Genomic DNA, 13,327 nt, shown 5'->3' on the forward strand with positions numbered 1-13,327 from the left:
ATATGGGCTCATTTAGGTGAGAAAACCAACCATCTTTCTCTCCATAGGGGCTCTCTCGCCATTTGTCCTGACAGTATAAAATATTCTTAACATACTAGTGAGGAGAAATGGTTGCGGTATCCCAACCATTGAGGTGGCATGTAGCCTGGTGGGTAGGAGCGTTGGGCCAGTAACCCGAACGGTTGCTTGATCGAATCCCCGAGCTGACAAGGTAAAGATCTGTCATTCTGCCCCTGAGCAAGGCAGTTAAACCCATTGTTCTCCAGGCTACGAAGACGTGCATGTCAATTAAGGAAGCCCCCAGCATCTCTCTGATTCAGAGGGTTAAATGCAGAAGACACATTTCAGTTGAATGCATTCAGTTGTACAACTGACTAGGTATCCCCCTTTCTATGGAATAACATGATTAGAGGTCGACCGATTATGATTTTTCAACGCTGATACAGATACCGATTATTGGAGGACCAAAAAAGCCGATACCGATTAATCGGACAATTTTTTTTATTTGTAATAATGACAATTACAATACTGAATTAACACTTATTTTAACTTAATATAAAACATCAATAAAATCAATTTAGCCTCAAATAAATAATGAAACGTGTTCAATTTGGTATAAATAATGCAAAAACAAAGTGTTGGAGAAGAAAGTAATATGTGCCATGTCAAAATGTGTGCCATGTAAAAAAGCTAACGTTTAAGTTCCTTGCTCAGAACATGAGAACATGTGAAAGTTGGTGGTTCCTTTTAACATGAGACTTCAATATTCCAAGGTAAGAGGTTTTAGGTTGTAGTTAACATAGTATTTATAGGACTCTATACCATTTGTATTTCATATACCTTTGACTATTGGATGTTCTTATAGGCACTATAGTATTGCCAGTGTAACAGTATAGCTTCCGTCCCCCTCCTCGCCCCTACCTGGGCTCGAACCAGGAACACATCGACAACATCCACACTCGAAGCATCGTTACCCATCGCTCCACAAAAGCCGCGGCCCTTGCAGGGCTAGGGGAATAACTACTCCAAATCTAAAAGCGAGTGACGTTTGAAACAGTATTAGCGCACACCCAGCTAACTGAAGTCATAAACAGCGCTGTGCTTGCGAAGAGCTGCTGGCAAAACGCACAAAAGTGCTGTTTGAATGAATGATTACGGGCCTGCTGCTGCTCAGTCAGACTGCTCTATCAAATCAGACTTAATTATAACATATTAACACACAGAAATAAGAGCCTTTGGTCATTAATATGATCAAATCCGGAAACTATCTGTCACGACTCTGAAGGTGGCTCCCCTTCCCGTTCGGGTGGCGCTCAGCGGTCGTCGTCGCCGGCCTACTAGCTGCCACTGATTCTTTCCTCCCCCTCCTTGTGTGTTTATTGGTTACACCTATTATGAGTTTGTGGTAATTAGTTGGGCTTTATTAGTCAGCCGGCCCGCCCGTTTCTTTGTGCGGGATTAATTGTTGAAACCTTGGTGTATGTAGTAGACGAACGTGTTTGTTCATGGTCGTGGATTTTGCTGGACTGTTTCGTCCCCCGTGTTTGGGGCATTTGTTTTGAGCACCCAGTGTTTCGTTGGGGGGTCGTTGTTCACCGTGTGTGCATTAAATAGCACTATATTGGAACCCCTGAGCTGACAAGGTGAAACTCTGTTGTTCTGCCCCTGAACATGGCAGTTAACCCACAGTTCCTAGGCCGTCATTGAAAATAAGAATGTGTTCTTAACTGACTTGCCTAGTTAAATAAAAAGTATATCTTTTTTTAATGTAAAAAAAAAAATGTATAATCGGAAATCAGTACCCAAAAATATCGATTTCCAATTGTAATGAAAACTTGAAATCGGCCCCAATTAATCGGCCATTCCGATTAATCGGTCGACCTCTAAACATGATCACATATTTCCTCCTCGTATCATGCCGCACACACCTGTCTAATCAGAGGTAATCTGGAGATTTTTCTTTAAGGGTCCATACTTCTCCTGTGATGTGATTGGAGAAATGATAGGATCAGTATGGGTTTCTCACACTAAGGGAGTTCAAATGATCTGAGAGAGTAAAAGCAAGAGAGATGTCGGAGAAGAAGGGAGAAGTTGGGGCCTTTGTCTAATTAAAAGCATGTGAGACTTAGCAGGTGTGATGAGGGCCTGCCTACTGGGGATGGGTGGAGGGAAACTACACTGTCACAGAGGAGAGAGAGATGAGAACAGATGAGTAAAAGATGGAGAGGAGGTAGTTTGAGGGAAGAAAGAGAACAACTGAAATGAGGTGAGAAAGAGGGAAAGGGGACAGGATATGTGTGTGTGTCAGTGTGTACATGTGATTGTATGACCTGTACACTTTCTTTTGTGTGTGTGTGTGTGTGTGTGTGTGTGTGTGTGTGTGTGTGTGTGTGTGTGTGTGTGTGTGTGTGTGTGTGTGTGTGTGTGTGTGTGTGTGTGTGTGTGTGTGTGTGTGTGTGTGTGTGTGTGTGTGTGTGTGTGTGTGTGTGTGTGCACGTGATTTTTATGACTCTTAAACTGATATCAGTGTGTGCACATCTGCTGTGATTTGGCTTGTTGTGTCAGACAGAAGTGCTGTGAGTTCTTGGCTCAGCAGCCTGTAATCAAAACCCACACCCAAAATCCACACGGTGCAGTGAAGCCCGCCCATGCACTCTCCCCCATCACACACACACACACACACACACCCCACACACACACACACACACACACACACACACACACACACACACACACACACACACACACACACACACACACACACACACACACACACACACACACACACACACACACACACACACACATTGACTCACACCCACATACACTGAATGCACATCCGGTCTCACAGGCAGGACGTTAAGACCAACCACAGGCATAAACTCTCTCACACATACACACACACCTATAAGTATGTACCTGCTGCGTGCACAGCACTTCCTCTGCCCCCATTACACACTTCAGCCACCCACACATTACAGTATTTGTTCTCCTTTTCTCTCCTTGTGAAGCCATTCCTTTTCCCCATAATGAGGCCAGGGAGACAAACAACAGCAGTCATCCTAGCCCATGCTGTTATACCCTGGTCTATGAGTTTTTCCTGGTCATGCGGTGGGGAAAACTCTTACCCCATTACCGTCGCCCCACTACTCACATGTATGGCCCACTCCAGTACATATGGCTGGTCAAGGCAAGGACATGGAACTGTTAACTCTATGACTCACAAAAGAGGACCCTGAGAGTGACTCACACTCTCTTTCACACCCTCCCCTGCCGTCACTTACACAACTATCCCCAAACCATGTATAAAACAATATAACCGCATAGCTTCACTCTCCACACCCACCCAGTCCACACATACTATTGTTCCTGTTTCATGTGATCTGCTTTCTAAATGTACAGTTTGTGTCATCCACCTTCTCTCCCTTCAGTCCCGTTCAGTAAAAGGCACACAGATGTCACAATAGTGTTTTATTTCACCAAAGTCGCTCACATTTGAAACTTTTCTGAGACATTCACTAGAAAGGTTTGGGTGGGTTGGATTCCATGCACGTCAGCAATTAAACTATTATTTGAAGCATGGATGAGTGAGATTGTGAAACATGATTGTATCCCGGTTGAACCTCGTCTTTTTCTAAATACGGTTATGTCCCCTGCCTTGGCCATGATGACGGGTTGTAACAGAATGTTCTCCACCGTCACAGTACAGTGTGCTCACATGTACCAAGCGAGATATTCGAATGGCTCCAATGGGGTCATTTTAAACCATTCTGCGCCATCTCGGACATGTGCTTGTAAACACATTTCATACCACAGATATGAGGAGTGTGAGATTTTACTCAGACGTGTTTATGATGATAGACTGATGAAGTTATTAGGTATGAGCTATCTGAAAATATGCATTGCTAATGGAGAATAGGACCATAAAAGGCACTGTATCTTAGCAGCAGTGGGTTTTTTGAGCTGCTGTGTGTGCAGTGGAGTCACTGTGGGGTTGTTCTCTTTCTTTCTGTGTTGTGTTGTGTTGTGTTCCCAGGCTCTGTGGACCTGCTCCCTGCCTAGCCCCCTGCTCTTTGTCACTCACAGCTCCTCCGGTTACGACCCTGCATCTCCAGAGGCCTCCGAGGCCTCGCTTAAATTGGTTTCAGCAGCTCTGCGGACAGCACCAGGAACCTGAGTTAGGATGTTAGCAGGCTAACCCCTATGAACCTCCTGACTCAAGGCCTCTCAAAGCCTTCCCTGCCTTTGAAGTGCCTTATGACTTTCCTTCCTTGCCCTCAAACCACTTCAACCCTGTCACCCCCATCCTCACCACAACCTCCTCACACGCCAAGGTTTCATCACTCCTCCCTTTCTCTCTATCCCTCCCTCCATCGCTCTGCCCTCGGGCCTTGTACTCCACCCTCGTGTTTCGCCCCTGACTTCCTCCCACTCCCATTCCTCTTTCCATTCCTCCCCCTCTTTCCCCCTTTACCCCTCTCTGCCTCTCCCCTGGCCCTGTCCCCAGGGCGCTGCGTGCCTCACACATTCCTCAGCGCTGACTGGCTGTGTTTACATAGACCCCCTCTTTCTCTCCAGTGTGGACCCGGGCTGCAGTACCGCAAGGGCGGCAGGCTGCAGCAGGGCTGCCACACCACCAGAACACTGAGACACGTTCAGTAAACCCCCCCTCTGTTCTGCACCACTGGCCCCTACGACTTCTTCTCACACACGTCACTTGCTGTTACAGTACCGCTGTGTGAAAAGTGTGAAAATGCCAGAAGCCTTGATTTGAATTGTATTGGAGAGGACATTGTCATGGAGAAATTCAAAGTTCAAATTGAAGTTGTTATAATATAGCATGGAGGCTACAGTGGTTGAACAAATGTCGAGAGCAGAGCCTGTACTCATTTGTCATTTCATACAGGAAAACTGTAAGTGGGCCAATGGCGTGTGCCAGATTCATTGATAAATAAATGGTAGGTCAAGTTAATATTCTTATAGCGCTCGATCGTGGACAATTCAGCAGCCACCTGACTTTGGTTTATTTCATTAAGGAAACAGAAAGAGAGGGGGTGTGGGAAAGACGGTGGTCAATAAGATCTTGACAAACACGACTGAGTGCATTAGCAGTTCCTCTGTCATCAATGTACCCCTGGCTACGCGTCACCTGCACTGCGTTACCTATGACAAAACAGTCAGCACATTCAAATATCATTGTCTGCTGCTGTTGCATAATTCAGTCTTTGGAAAACAGTGGCGCAGGTTTCCGATTTCAATGTTCTTATTCACCCTAGTTCCCAGACAATTCCTCGTCTTGTGAGCTACATTCCAACCCCCCACCCTGCATCCTCTCCCCTAACCCTCCCATATTAGGATATTATTAGTGTGACACTTGTACGACCATTTCCTGGTTGCATTACTGTTCATTGTGCCTGTACTTGCTTGACAATTTGTCATGTTAATATGTCTCCATACTTAGTATAATAGCCCATTGTGAACTATCTGGAATAATAGAGGCGGCAACAATGGAAATCTTATCCTTTGATCTCCTGCTGCAGGTGAAGCTTGGGTAATGTGTTTGTTGGCACCTTCCATGTTTCATCTCAATTGCAGTGAACCCAGTAACATTGAGGTAAACAGAGGAGTGACCTACTGATGCCCTACCCTCTCTTATTTGTTTGTCTTTCTGTCTACCCACATTGACACACAACCAGTGTGTGGCCAGGGCATGTCCTTCAGGTTAGATCACATGATGGCAAATTCCGAGGTAAATTAACCTTTGATGGGAAGAAACATTTGCAGTCTATTCATCTTCTACTTTCATATTGTGTTAGTTTCCCAGAAGACTTGCTCAACTCCCAAGCTGTGTCTGCCTCTCTGAGTCTCCTGCCTGCCACCAGTGGGACAGTACAGTAATACTGGAGCGGTCCCTCTTGGAAAGAAAGGCTCTAGCAAGGAGTTAAAAACGCCTGAGACGGAGAGGGGGAGGAGTGGGGGGGAGGGAGCGGCTGGCTCAAAGGTGATGAGCTCAGGGCCATGGAATCAGAAGTGCACAGACGTTGCTCTTTGCTCTAGTACGCCCCTGCAACACCACTCCACCCACACCTCACGCCCTCTGCTCTGCCTGGAATGCCGGCTCTCGCCCCTCTCCACTCTCCCCCTCCTCTCCCTGGCTCCCTCGCCCCTCTCCACTCTCCCCCTCCTCTCCCTGGCTCCCTCTGTCATGTTTGTCATTTATTGTCATGTCTTGTCCCTGTGCTCCCCATGCTATTCGTTTCCCTCTGCTGGTCTTGTTTGGTTCTATCCCTCTCTCTCCCCTTCCCTCTCTCACTCTCTCGCTCTCTCTTCTCTCTGTCGTTCCGTTCCTGCTCCCAGCTGTTCCTATTCCCCTAATCATCATTTAGTCTTCCCACACCTGTTCCCGATCCTTTCCCCTGATTAGAGTCCCTATTTATTCCTTTGTGATCCGTTCCTGTTCCGTCGGTTCCTTGTATTGTATTCACCATGCTGTGATTGCGTTTCGCCCTGTCCTGTCGTGTTTTTGCCGTGATTGTGTATCACCCTGTCCTGTCGTGTTTTGTGCCTTCATCAGATGCTGCGTGTGAGCAGGTGTCTCAGTCGACTACGGCCTGCGCCTACCCGAAGCGACCTGCAGTCTGTGGCCGCTTCTCCAGTTGTTTTCCCTCTACAAATCTAGAGGATTTCTGTTATTCCGTTTTGGACTTTAATAAACTCTGTTTCTGTTAAGTCGCGTTTGGGTCCTCTTTCACCTGCATGACAGAAGGAACCGACCAAGGAATGGACCCAGCGACTTCAGACGCTCGTTACACTGCCGTCGAGATCCAAGGAGCCATGCTCGGCAGACACGAGCAGGAATTGTCTGCTGCTCGCCATGCCGTGGAGAACCTGGCCGCTCAGGTTTCCGACCTCTCTGGACAGTTCCAGAGTCTACGTCTCGTGCCACCTGTTACTCCCTGGCCTGCCGAGCCTCCAGAACCCAGGGTTAATAACCCACCTTGCTACTCCGGGCAGCCCACTGAGTGCCGCTCCTTTCTCACGCAGTGTGAGATTGTGTTCTCTCTCCAACCCCACACATACTCTAGAGAGAGAGCTCGGGTTGCTTACGTCATTTCACTCCTTACTGGCCGGGCTCGAGAATGGGGCACAGCTATCTGGGAGGCAAGGGCTGATTGCTCTAACAGATTCCAGAACTTTAAAGAGGAGATGATTCGGGTTTTTGACCGTTCAGTTTTTGGTGGGGAGGCTTCTAGGGCCCTGGCTTCCTTATGCCAAGGTGAACGGTCCATAACGGATTATTCCATTGAGTTTCGCACTCTTGCTGCCTCTAGTGAGTGGAACGAGCCGGCGCTGCTCGCTCGTTTTCTGGAGGGACTCCACGCAGTGGTTAAGGATGAGATTCTCTCCCGGGAGGTTCCTTCAGATGTGGACTCTTTGATTGCTCTCGCCATCCGCATAGAACGACGGGTAGATCTTCGTCACCGGGCTCGTGGAAGAGAGCTCGCATCAACGGTGTTTCCCTGCTCCGCATCGCAACCATCTCCCTCCTCTGGCTTTGAGACTGAGCCCATGCAGCTGGGAGGGATTCGCATCTCGAATAAGGAGAGGGAACGGAGGATCACCAACCGCCTGTGCCTCTATTGCGGAGTTGCTGGACATTTTGTTAATTCATGTCCAGTAAGAGGCCAGAGCCCATCAGTAAGCGGAGGGCTACTGGTGAGCGCTACTACTCAGGTCCCTTCATCTAGATCTTGTACTACTATGTCGGTCCATCTACGCTGGACCGGTTCGGGTGCTACATGCAGTGCTTTGATTGACTCTGGGGCTGAGGGTTGTTTCATGGACGAAGCATGGGCTCGGAAACATAACATTCCTTTCAGACCGTTAGACAGGCCTACGCCCATGTTTGCCTTAGATGGTAGTCATCTTCCCAGTATCAAATTTGAGACACTACCTTTAACTCTCACAGTATCTGGTAACCACAGTGAGACTATTTCTTTTTGATTTTCCGTTCACCGTTTACACCTGTTGTTTTGGGTCACCCCTGGCTTGTATGTCATAATCCTTCTATTAATTGGTCTAGTAATTCTATCCTATCCTGGAACGTTTCTTGTCATGTGAAGTGTTTAATGTCTGCCATCCCTCCCATTTCTTCTGTCCCTACTTCTCAGGAGGAACCTGGCGATTTGACAGGAGTGCCGGAGGAATATCATGATCTGCGCACGGTCTTCAGTCGGTCCCGAGCCAACTCCCTTCCTCCTCACCGGTCGTATGATTGTAGTATTGATCTCCTTCCGGGGACCACTCCTCCTCGAGGTAGACTATACTCTCTGTCGGCTCCCGAACGTAAGGCTCTCGAGGATTATTTGTCTGTGTCTCTTGACGCCGGTACCATAGTGCCTTCTTCTTCTCCGGCCGGGGCGGGGTTCTTTTTGTTAAAAAGAAGGACGGTACTCTGCGCCCCTGCGTGGATTATCGAGGCTGAATGACATAACGGTTAAGAATCGTTATCCGCTTCCCCTTATGTCATCAGCCTTCGAGATTCTGCAGGGAGCCAGGTGCTTTACTAAGTTGGACCTTCGTAACGCTTACCATCTCGTGCGCATCAGAGAGGGGGACGAGTGGAAAACGGCGTTTAACACTCCGTTAGGGCATTTTGAGTACCGGGTTCTGCCGTTCGGTCTCGCCAATGCGCCAGCTGTTTTTCAGGCATTAGTTAATGATGTTCTGAGAGACATGCTGAACATTTTTGTTTTTGTCTATCTTGACGATATCCTGATTTTTTCTCCGTCACTCGAGATTCATGTTCAGCACGTTCGACGTGTTCTACAGCGCCTTTTAGAGAATTGTCTCTACGTAAAGGCTGAGAAGTGCTCTTTTCATGTCTCCTCCGTTACTTTTCTCGGTTCCGTTATTTCCGCTGAAGGCATTCAGATGGATTCCGCTAAGGTCCAAGCTGTCAGTGATTGGCCCGTTCCAAGGTCACGTGTCGAGTTGCAGCGCTTTTTAGGTTTCGCTAATTTCTATCGGCGTTTCATTCGTAATTTCGGTCAAGTTGCTGCCCCTCTCACAGCTCTTACTTCTGTCAAGACGTGTTTTAAGTGGTCCGGTTCCGCCCAGGGAGCTTTTGATCTTCTAAAAGAACGTTTTACGTCCGCTCCTATCCTCGTTACTCCTGACGTCACTAGACAATTCATTGTCGAGGTTGACGCTTCAGAGGTAGGCGTGGGAGCCATCCTATCCCAGCGCTTCCAGTCTGACGATAAGGTTCATCCTTGCGCTTATTTTTCTCATCGCCTGTCGCCATCTGAGCGCAACTATGATGTGGGTAACCGTGAACTGCTCGCCATCCGCTTAGCCCTAGGCGAATGGCGACAGTGGTTGGAGGGGGCGACCGTTCCTTTTGTCGTTTGGACAGACCATAAGAACCTTGAGTACATCCGTTCTGCCAAACGACTTAATGCCCGTCAAGCTCGTTGGGCGTTGTTTTTCGCTCGTTTCGAGTTTGTGATTTCTTACCGTCCGGGTAGCAAGAACACCAAGCCTGATGCCTTATCCCGTCTGTTTAGTTCTTCTGTGGCTTCTACTGATCCCGAGGGGATTCTTCCTTATGGGCGTGTTGTCGGGTTAACAGTCTGGGGAATTGAAAGACAGGTTAAGCAAGCACTCACGCACACTGCGTCGCCGCGCGCTTGTCCTAGTAACCTCCTTTTCGTTCCTGTTTCCACTCGTCTGGCTGTTCTTCAGTGGGCTCACTCTGCCAAGTTAGCTGGTCATCCCGGTGTTCGAGGCACTCTTGCGTCTATTCGCCAGCGCTTTTGGTGGCCGACTCAGGAGCGTGACACGCGCCGTTTCGTGGCTGCTTGTTCGGACTGCGCGCAGACTAAGTCGGGTAACTCTCCTCCTGCCGGTCGTCTCAGACCGCTCCCCATTCCTTCTCGACCATGGTCTCACATTGCCTTAGACTTCATTACCGGTCTGCCTTTGTCTGCGGGGAAGACTGTGATTCTGACGGTTGTCGATAGGTTCTCTAAGGCGGCACATTTCATTCCCCTCGCTAAACTTCCTTCCGCTAAGGAGACGGCACAAATCATTATTGAGAATGTATTCAGAATTCATGGCCTCCCGTTAGACGCCGTTTCAGACAGAGGCCCGCAATTCACGTCACAGTTTTGGAGGGAGTTCTGTCGTTTGATTGGTGCGTCCGTCAGTCTCTCTTCCGGGTTTCATCCCCAGTCTAACGGTCAAGCAGAGAGGGCCAATCAGACGATTGGTCGCATACTACGCAGCCTTTCTTTCAGAAACCCTGCGTCTTGGGCAGAACAGCTCCCCTGGGCAGAATACGCTCACAATTCGCTTCCTTCGTCTGCTACTGGGTTATCTCCGTTTCAGAGTAGTCTGGGTTACCAGCCTCCTCTGTTCTCATCCCAGCTTGCCGAGTCCAGCGTTCCCTCCGCTCAAGCGTTTGTCCAACGTTGTGAGCGCACCTGGAGGAGGGTGAGGTCTGCACTTTGCCGTTACAGGGCACAGACGGTGAGAGCCGCCAATAAACGCAGGATTAAGAGTCCAAGGTATTGTTGCGGCCAGAGAGTGTGGCTTTCCACTCGCAACCTTCCTCTTACGACAGCTTCTCGTAAGTTGACTCCGCGGTTCATTGGTCCGTTCCGTGTCTCCCAGGTCGTCAATCCTGTCGCTGTGCGACTGCTTCTTCCGCGACATCTTCGTCGCGTCCATCCTGTCTTCCATGTCTCCTGTGTTAAGCCCTTTCTTCGCACCCCGTTCGTCTTCCCTCCCCCTCCCGTCCTTGTCGAGAGCGCACCTATTTACAAGGTACATAAGATTATGGACATGCGTTCTCGGGGACGGGGTCACCAATACCTAGTGGATTGGGAGGGTTACGGTCCTGAGGAGAGGAGTTGGGTTCCGTCTCGGGACGTGCTGGACCGTTCGCTCATCGATGATTTCCTCCGTTGCCGCCAGGATTCCTCCTCGAGTGCGCCAGGAGGCGCTCGGTGAGTGGGGGGTACTGTCATGTTTGTCATTTATTGTCATGTCTTGTCCCTGTGCTCCCCATGCTATTCGTTTCCCTCTGCTGGTCTTGTTTGGTTCTATCCCTCTCTCTCCCCCTCCCTCTCTCACTCTCTCGCTCTCTCTTCTCTCTGTCGTTCCGTTCCTGCTCCCAGCTGTTCCTATTCCCCTAATCATCATTTAGTCTTCCCACACCTGTTCCCGATCCTTTCCCCTGATTAGAGTCCCTATTTATTCCTTTGTGATCCGTTCCTGTTCCGTCGGTTCCTTGTATTGTATTCACCATGCTGTGATTGCGTTTCGCCCTGTCCTGTCGTGTTTTTGCCGTGATTGTGTATCACCCTGTCCTGTCGTGTTTTGTGCCTTCATCAGATGCTGCGTGTGAGCAGGTGTCTCAGTCGACTACGGCCTGCGCCTACCCGAAGCGACCTGCAGTCTGTGGCCGCTTCTCCAGTTGTTTTCCCCTCTACAAATCTAGAGGATTTCTGTTATTCCGTTTTGGACTTTAATAAACTCTGTTTCTGTTAAGTCGCGTTTGGGTCCTCTTTCACCTGCATGACACCCTCGCCCCTCTCGCCCACCCTGCGGCCTCAAAAAGGAGCTCAGACGGCTGCAGCATAACAGTTCCATCCAAAAACCACTCTCACTTTGAGGCCAGAGGGAAAAAATAGAGCAACCCAGATTCGTGTCTGTGCTCCTCAAATACGCCGCAGCGTAAAGAACCATGGACTAAAAATATCCCCGAAAGCAGCAGGAGGAGGAAAAGCCTGATCCATTGGAATTTTAAGTTCATAATTAACCCACAGACGGCAGCAAACTCTGATGCTAATACTAAGCTAGTGGTGTGCTGGTAGAACCACAGACACCGTGTCTGTCTATTATCATGTCTCTGTGAGTCAGAATGGAACCTCTCTGTGATTCAGGATGGAATGAGACTGTTTGACTGTTTTCTCCTCAGCACAAGGTTCCCATCAGCAGCCCATGTTCTTGAATGAGCTGGGTCAAGTTAACCTTTTGAAGGCATGAGACAGACGGTAACACAATCAGGTACTGCTAGAATAAGTACCCATCCCTTTATTCCTTACTGTCTGCCTGGTGCTGTCTCAGAGCTGGACAGTACAGACTGTCTACTGATGTTCTCTATGAATTATCTATGACTATGAAGAAACCCCCTGGTGATTATTGCTAGTCATGACATTTTCAATTCAAACACTTTGGTTCTGTCACACCCTGATCTGTTTCACCTGTCTTGTGATGGTCCCCAACCCCCACCAGGTGTCTCCCGTTACCTCATGTGTATTTATACCTGTGTTTTCTGTTTGTCTGTTGCCAATTCGTCTTGTCTCGTCAAGTCCTACCAGCGTGTTCCTGTGCACTAGTGTTTGCGTTTCCTAGTCTTTCCAGTTCTGACCTTTCCGCCTGCTGTCCTGTACCTGCCTGACTCTGATTTGGATTACGACTCTTTGCCTGCCTTGACCTACAGATTGTCTGCCCCTTGTACTGAAATAAACTCTGAGACTCGTACTATCCACCTCCTGTGTCTGCATCTGGGTCTTAGCCTGAGCCATGATAGGTTCAATGTGCGATAATGCTATTTGCTAATACTGTATGTTCCAACATAACATAAGTGATGCTTTTCCATGCAGTAACATTTTGCACAATAAAGCTGTCGGTGTGATTAAGGCGTTAGAGAAAGAACAGCGAGAGGGAGTGCGGGGTGCGTCTGTCATCCAGTTAGGTGTAAAGGATGCTGGTTTTCCTCCCACAGGAGGGAAGGAGGGTGGAAAAGATTGTCAGAGTCTCTCCCCTCCTCAAGAAACCAACACTCGACCCCTCTGACGTCCAAAACTACAGATCAACATCTCTTCTTTATTTTATTTTCAAAACACTTGAGCGTGCTGTCTATGACCGACTCCCTCTCTCGGAAACAATCTTCACTAGCCAGCTACCGCAGGTACTCTGCCTGGCACCTTAGACACTGATACTAGCCAGCTACCGCAGGTACTCTGCCTGGCACCTTAGACACTGACACTAGCCAGCTACCGCCGGTACTCTGCCTGGCACCTTAGACACTAACACTAGCCAGCTACCGCAGGTACTCTGCCTGGCACCTTAGACACTGACATTAGCCAGCTACCGCCGGTACTCTGCCTGGCACCTTAGACACTGACACTAGCCAGCTACCGCAGGTACTCTGCCTGGCACCTTAGACACTGACACTGGCCAGCTACCGCCGGTACTCTGCCTGGCACCTTAGACACTGACACTAGCCAGCTACCGCCGGTACTCTGCCTGGCAC

This window comes from Oncorhynchus gorbuscha, linkage group LG15 (genome assembly GCF_021184085.1).
Source record: "Oncorhynchus gorbuscha isolate QuinsamMale2020 ecotype Even-year linkage group LG15, OgorEven_v1.0, whole genome shotgun sequence".
NCBI lineage: Eukaryota > Metazoa > Chordata > Actinopteri > Salmoniformes > Salmonidae > Oncorhynchus > Oncorhynchus gorbuscha.